Genomic DNA, 7,997 nt, shown 5'->3' on the forward strand with positions numbered 1-7,997 from the left:
GGGTGAGCTGGACCTTCAAAGATAGCCTTCTAGTCCATTTCCAGCCGCCAGGACCCACTTCTGAAAGGCTCCATCCACAGCCTTCAAAACAAGGCAGCAAACGGGGACCAGGTATGCTCAAAGGGAGCACCTGTGGGGGCACATTCCAGACTTCAGTCATAGCCGGCGCTATCCCACATGTGAGGGTCTGAGAGCAGCCGCCTTCTACTACCAAAGCTGACACTGCTCACCGTGGATTTCCTAATGCGCTAGGCCCAACCAATTCCACTCTCTTTTAAATGGACTTTATTTGTATGTATGTGTGCCTGCTTGTCTGTAGGTACACACGTGTGTACAGGTGCCCATGGAGGACAAAAGAGGCTGCTGGAGCCCCTGGAATTAATTATAGGTGGCTGTGCGCCATCCAGTGTGGGTGCTGGGAACCGAAACCAGGTCCTCTGTAAGCGAGCAAATGCTTTTAACCACGGAGCCATTTCTCTCGTCCTTTTGCTCTCTCTCCACAGTCAGCTGTAATTACTGTTATTTAGTGGCGTGTGTATTTGGAGGTTGGAGGGACACCGCTACATGTCACAGTACACATGTGGAGGTCAGGGGACAACTCTGTGGAATCAGTTCCCTCCTTCTCACTTCTGTAGGTTCCAGGTACCAAACTCAGATCACCCAGCAAGTATGTTTACCCACTGAACCATCTCTCTGAGTTCCCAAAGACAAATGAGTTCAAGTGAGTTTGAGTTATCTGACCTGTTTGTTTAAAGACAGAATTGCATCTCACGCTAGCCTGGAACTCACTTTGTAGCCCAGGATGACCTTGAACGCCTGACCCTCCTGCCTCCACCTCTCTAAGGCTAGGATTATAGTCACCTGCCAGTATATCTGGTTTATGCAGTACTGAGAATCAAATCCAGGACTTCGACCATGTTAGGCAAAGACTTTACCAGCTGGGCTACACCTCCAGCCTGACAAACGAGGGGAGAAAAGACAACACAGAATTTGTGAGTGTCCTGGCTGGTCAACTTGACACACAAACCAGAGGTATCTGAAAGGAGCGAAACTTAACTGAGAAAATGACGCCATAAGATCCAGCTGTAGGGCATCTTCTTTTTTTTTTTTTTTTTTTTTTTTTTTTTTTTTTGATTTTTCGAGACAGGGTTTCTCTGTGGTTTTGGAGCCTGTCCTGGAACTAGCTCTTGTAGACCAGGCTGGTCTCGAACTCACAGAGATCCGCCTGCCTCTGCCTCCCAAGGGCTGGGATTAAAGGCGTGCGCCACCACCGCCCGGCTGTAGGGCATCTTCTTAATCAGTGATTGATGGGGGAGGGCCAGTCCATGGTAGGTGGTGCCTTCCCTGGGCTGGTGGGCCTGGGTTCTATAAGAAAGCAGAGGGAGTAAGCCATGGAAAGCAAGGCAGTTATTAGCACCCGCTTATGGCCCCTGCAGCAGCTCCTGCCTCCAGGTTTCTGCCCTGTTTGAGCTCCTGTTCTGACTTCCTTCAGAGATGAACTGCAATGTGGAAATGTAAGGAAAATAGACCCTTTCCTCTTCACCTTGTTTTTTCGGTCACGGTGTTTTATTGCAGCCATAGAAACCCTAAGACAACGAATGAGAGGTTATAGCTATGGGCAAGTGGGCTCAGGGCCTTTGGGGAGGAAACACTGTGAAATGAAACTCAGAAAGGTCCTTCTGAGAGACAGGGAAGCTGAACTCAGCTCACCGAGATATCTGGCTATGAGACCGGAAACAGGGTATGAGTTGTGGGTTCTTGAGAAAACTTCAGCTTTCCAATTTCAGACACTGCCTCTTCTTCCCTTTCCTCTTTCCTTAAATATGATAAGACAGCTTCGACTGCTGCTGCTTACTTGCAGCTGAAAGGGTAAGATGGGAGTCAGTGGGGGTGGGGACGCACATGCTTTTAATTCCAGGACTCAGGAAGCAGAGGCAGGTGGATGAGCTAATTCCAGGTCAACTAAAGCTGAAGCATGAGACCCCGTCTGCAAAAAAAAAAAAAAAAAAGGGGGGGGCAAGGGGAGGGGTCAGAAGATACTGGCTTTGAAACTGAGCCACTAAAACATTTTTTAAATGCCATTGCAGCCAGGTTTTCTGTTATTTGTGGGCAAAGCATTTCAGACTCCTAGCTGATTTGCTTTGGTCTCACTTGCAGCCAAGAGCACAGTCCCTGACCCTGACCATCAGATAGCCATGAAAGCAAACAGGGACAGTAGAAATCTTTCTGGTGAGACAGCAGTGGCAGCTCTGGAGGCACCAGCCAGTGTGTTGACACTTCAGATCCTATTTTGCTCTCTGGTGGCCTTCACCAGGGGCACAGACAATGGGTTCTTTGTTCTGAGTACTAGCTGTTAGCATTTATTGTTTCCTAAGACCCAACTGTTTTTATAAACGGTATAAATTTTCTTTCTTAATTTTTATCAACCATTTCAGCTGGGTATGAATTTCCTTCGTGGAGGTTAAGTGAGGATAATTTCAAGATCACACAGTAAGTAGCAGATTAGGGATTCATTTCCAGGTCCGGGTGACCCCGAAGTCAGATTTTAACCATCACATTTCATCCTTGCTATTTCTGTTGGCAACTCCTAAGTGTGGCCGAGGGTACCCTTTCTCACGCTGCAGCCTGGGGCCCCCGCCTTAGGAAGGGGAGAAGGACGGCAGTCTCCGGAAGACTGTTGTCTGCCGTCAGCCCCCTCCTAGCAGAGGATACAGGATCTGCCCGGATGCGTGCAGGCACTGTGCCAGGCTACACAGATCACAGATGCACCCAGTCCTCTGAGCCAGGCTGCAGGGATCCACACTGTCCGTGAGCCAGGCTGGGAAGTGCTCCAGATGAACTGTCAGAATTTTGGGTCTGAAACCCTGAGAGATAAGGAGAAGACTTGGGTACCCAGCCCTCCCCAGACAAAGCGATTCTGCAGATCTAGAATGTGCTGAAACCCAGCTCCCACCCCAGCAAAAAAAAAAAAAAAAAAAAAAAAAAAGAAGAAGAAGAAGAAGAAAAAGAAAAGAGGTGATAATGTGTGCAAAGAGTGAGGGCAATTCCTCTGTAAACTGATCCACCACAAGTCTTTCCTCCCTTCTCCCACCCCAGACTAGAGTTTAAGTTCTCAAATTCAAAGCCTCCAAACCCCCAAATCCTGTTCTGCTCTCGCTTGCCATCACCAGCACCCCAAGTATCAGGGCCACCATCCTACCCTTTTCATTTAGTCAAATTTTTCCCATAAATATTTATTATCAATTCTGTGCCAGACACACAAAGAATTGCAAGGAGAAAGAAACCAACAGGGGGGAGAAAGACATTCAAAGATAATTACTTGTGCCCAGCATTTGGGAAGCAGCGGCAGGTGGATCTCTGTGAGTTTGAGGCCAGCCTGGTTTATATAGTGATTTTCAGGCTAGGCTGTGCTACATAGTGAGACTTGGTCTCAAAACAAACAAGCAAGCAAGCAACCCACCCCCCAACAATTAGGATTATAGTGCTGACTGAGGAGGAAGTGCAGTATTAAGTAAAAATATACACGCAATGTCAGTCCTTCTAGCTACTATAGAAAAATTCCTGAGACTAAGAAATTATTTTCTAATAGTTTTGGAGGTTGGAAGTCCTCAAGCTGTCTGATAAGGTCCTACTCTGGGCTTCTGAGATGGTGTCTTGTTGCCAAGTCTTTACAGGGTAGAGGGTAGGAGGGCAAGTATGCAGAGGTTTCAAGCCTTTCAAAGGCATCAGTGCCATCCATAAGGGCACAGTCCTCAGAGCCTAATCATATCCTAAGAGGCCCATCACTTGCTATTGATGAGGATTGTTTCTATGTGAGTTTTAGAGGAATTCCAGTGGTAGTCCTGGGGGACCAAATGTACTCTAAAGGATCATATCCATCTGTCCTCTTTCTATCCTCATGATCAATATTCCTTTCATAAGAATGGTATATCGGGCTAGCCTGGTCTACAAGAGCTAGTAGCTAGTACCAGGACAGGAACCAAAAAGCTACGGAGAAACCTTGTCTCGAAAATCAAAAAAAAAAAAAAAGAATGGTATATCAGGGGCTGGAGAGATGGCTCAGAGGTTAAGAGCACTGACTGTTCTTCCAGAGGTCCTGAGTTCAATTCCCAGCAACCACATGGTGACTCACAACTATCTGTAATGGGGTCTGGTGCCCTCTTCTGGCCTGCAGGGATACACACAGACAGAATATTGTATACATAATAAATATATAAATCTTTTAAAAAAAGAATGGTATATCGGGCCGGGTGGTGACGGTGCACACCTTTAATCCCAGCACTCGGGAGGCAGAGGCAGGTGGATCTCTTTGAATTTGAGGCCAGGCTGGTCTACAAGAGCTAGTTCTGGGACAGGCCCCAAAGCTACAGAGAAACCCTGTCTCGAAAAACCAAAAAAAAAAAAAAAAAAAAAATTATTTATATATTTTAAGAATTATGTACATGTATGTATATCTCTGTGTGGGTATGTGTGTATGAATGCATGTGTTCACGGGGGCCAGGGATGTCAGCTACTCCTGGAGTTAGAGTTACAGGCGGTTGTGAATCACCAGATATGGGTGCTAGGAACCAAATTTAGGTCCCTCCACAAGCGCAATCCACACTCTTAACTGCTGAACCATCTCTCCAGTGCCTGTCCTCTTTAAAAGAATAGAAATTATCAGGTTATTATCGTTTTATGTGAGTGTGATGCATATGCATATGTGTGAGCATGCCACAGAGCCGTGCAGAGGTCGGAGAACAGTTTTGTGGCGTTTCTCTCCTCCCACCCTTCTGGAGGTTCCAGGGATAGGACTCAGGTCACCAGGCCTCTGCAGCAAGTACTCTTACTCGCTGAGTCACTGTACTGGCCCTTTTTATGCCTGTCTGTCTTGCTTACTCAAGTCCGTGCTCTACAGCACATTGCTAAAATGCAACCGAATAGCTCTCCCATTAAAGTCCATCTTGCCAGTGGGGGCACAGCCCAGGACTGCACTGGACTGCAGCAAGGTCTGAACGTTCGACTATGGTTTAGCCTCTTCGTCCAGTCATGTGTCAAAGTCGTCTTCTTCAGGAACTACTCACCTCATCTTGGTCGAATTCCCATCTCCACTGTTTTACCCCTCCTCCGTCTTAGCTCAGGAAATGACAATTCTGCATCATCCAAGGCACTTACTAAATACGTGCTAGATGTGAGCAGGCTGTGGACAAGACATGGTGGCCTGGGCACAGAACAGCATCAGTGAGAAAAAGAAACCTGGAAGCCACTGTTCTATCACAGTTGTGGAACTTGAAGAAAAACCATAGTGCTTGGTACATAGGAAGAGCTAAATACGTTTCCTTCAATATCTAGACAAACATGCGATGGGTAATGTTTTTATTCTGTGACTGGACTTACAAGTGCATGCATCTATGTATGCATTCCAAACAAGCAGTTTCTTAGGGTGTGGGCTGTAAGTCGTGTGTTCATTTTCTATAATAATCTTAGAAAATGACTTCAAAAAGGTCCTTGTTTCTATTTCTCATTGCAACCTCATGAATTATCATTTCAGCTTAGGTAAGGAAATGCTCTTTCACTTATGTATGCATTATGTATGCATGTATGTGGGTGTACATGCCATTTCAAGTGTGTGGAGGTCAGGGAACAACTTTGGGAGGTGTTTTTTCTCCTTCCACCTTTTTTTCTTTTTTTTTTTAATGTTTATTTATTTATTTTTATTTATTTATTTATTTATTATGTATACACTATTCTGTCTGTGTGTATGTCTGCAGGCCAGAAGACCTCATTACAGATGCTTGTGAGCCACCATGTGGTTGCTGGGAATTGAACTCAGAACCTTTGGAAGAACAGGCAATGCTCTTAACCACTGAGCCATCTCTCCAGCCCCCTCTCCTTCCACCTTATGTGGGTAACAGGTATCTTCAGGCATGTATAAGCACTTTTAGCCCATGAGCCGTCTCACTGGCTCGGATCATCCCTTTTCTTCCTCTTTCTCCTATTGCTCTTAGATGTATGTATGATCTGCACATTTCTTGCCCCTATTCAAGAAAGGGATTTAGGAGGGTGAGATAGATTGTGGGGGAGGGGTGTTGGGTCTGAGCTTCATACACACTTAAGTTTAACCTTTTGAATTTTTTTGTTTGTTTTCAGATAGGTTGTTGCTATGTAGCCCAAGCCGGCCTCAAACTCAGAATCCTCCTACCTCAGCCTCCCAAGAGCTAAGATCACAGGTGTGCACCACACCTGCCTAATCTTCTGATGCCAAGACAGTATTTCTGATCAGGTGGTGGCGGTGCACGCTTTTAATCCCAGCACTTGGAAGGCAAAAGCAGGTAGATCTATGAGAGTTCAAGGGCAGCCAGAAAACTCTGCCTCGAAAAAAAAAGAGTATTTTTGGTTAAATATACATATATACTTTTATTTTTTATTTATTTTTTTTTTTTACATATATACTTTTAAATTAAAAAAATATTTATTGACCAGTAATTCTAGCACTCAGGAGGCAGAAGCAGACATATCTCTGTGAGTTTGAGGCCAGTCTGGTTTATATGGTAAGCTCCAGGCCAGCCAAGGGTATGAGAAGTTGTCTCAAACAAAACAAAAATTTTATTTGTGTGTGGGAACTGAGGGCACATGATTTAAGTCATCAGACTTTGTAGCAGGTGTCTTCACCCCACTGAATAATTTTTCCAGTCCAAATGTATTTGTTTGAGATAGGGTCTCACTGTGAATCCTTAGCTGGTTTGTAACTCACTACGTATTTATCAGGCTGGCCTTGAACTCACGAAGGTCTATCTGCCTCTCCTTCCTGAGTGCTAGAACTAAAGGTGAGAGTCACTATGCCTGCCTCCAAAATGTACATATTTTAAATATACACTTTTTGTCAGTTTGCCATGTTGTCATTTTTCTTTTAAATGTACTAGGATCATAGAATTGGGAGAGGATAGTAAGGTGTCCGAATTCAGGCTCAAGTCAGGAATGGAACCCATGTGTATCTAGAGCCAGAGGCATCCAATGCCTCAAATGATTCCAGATCGATCTATCACTGGGGTTAATTAAACTTATTGGTTTTAAGAATCAGTTCTGTCTTCCGTTCAAAGTTCCAACATCTACTTTGTGACCTTGGCAAGTTATTCAGCTTCCTCCTTTGAAATTCCGAGGATGTAATAGTACCTACCGCAGAGAATTGCTATTAGGATTAAATGAAAATGGTTTGAGCACTCAGCACAAGCCTGGCATGTAGTCAGCACGCAGTAAATGGTAGCTATTATTACAAGAACTGTGTTTATTGAGTGATTGACTCTGGCATATAACACCTGCATTCAACTTAAACATGGAGCCGTCAGTCATCCAGTCTAAGGGGTAAGAACCCTAGCACAGCGCTCAACAATTTTTTTTTCTAGAAATAAATCTTTGTGGGGGGATAATGACCGGTTGGGAAGTGTTAAGTCCGGAGAAAACAAAGACGTGACCTCCTGTCTAAGAAGCAGGGAGGCGAGGACTGCCCAGCAGGTTACAGTTCTCAGTGGCACAGAATTCATTAGCAGGCACCTGAGACTAGGTAGCCTGGGGCGAGGACGCCTCAAAGCAAGATTTTTGAGGAATGGGACAGATCTCTAATTCTGCTCATTTCATTCTCAGGGACCACACCCCGCTGGATGGGAGGAAGGAATCCAAAGCCTCGGGGCGGAAGCTTTCAAGCGGCCACAGACCTGACCATCTATGGTCACAAAGCGCACAGAGCAAACAGGAAGTGGGGGCGCGAGTGGAAGGTTTTCTCCATCTTCCCAGCCATAGCCACAGAGCCGAGCAAGGGTGGGCATGCCCAGACGCTCAAAGCCGAGCCTGCTACGCTCAGCCTCTGGGAGTCCAGTGCTTTTCCGCACCACAGACAGGGAAACCAAAGTTCGTACGCCCAGCGAAGGGTGGAGTTTGGCTACAATCCCTACCATCAGAGGTTCCGGCTCTGAGAGCCTTCAGCGTTACTGTTGTTCCCTGAGCCGCTTCCGGAGTGAGGG

This window comes from Chionomys nivalis, chromosome 11, assembly GCF_950005125.1.
Source record: "Chionomys nivalis chromosome 11, mChiNiv1.1, whole genome shotgun sequence".
NCBI lineage: Eukaryota > Metazoa > Chordata > Mammalia > Rodentia > Cricetidae > Chionomys > Chionomys nivalis.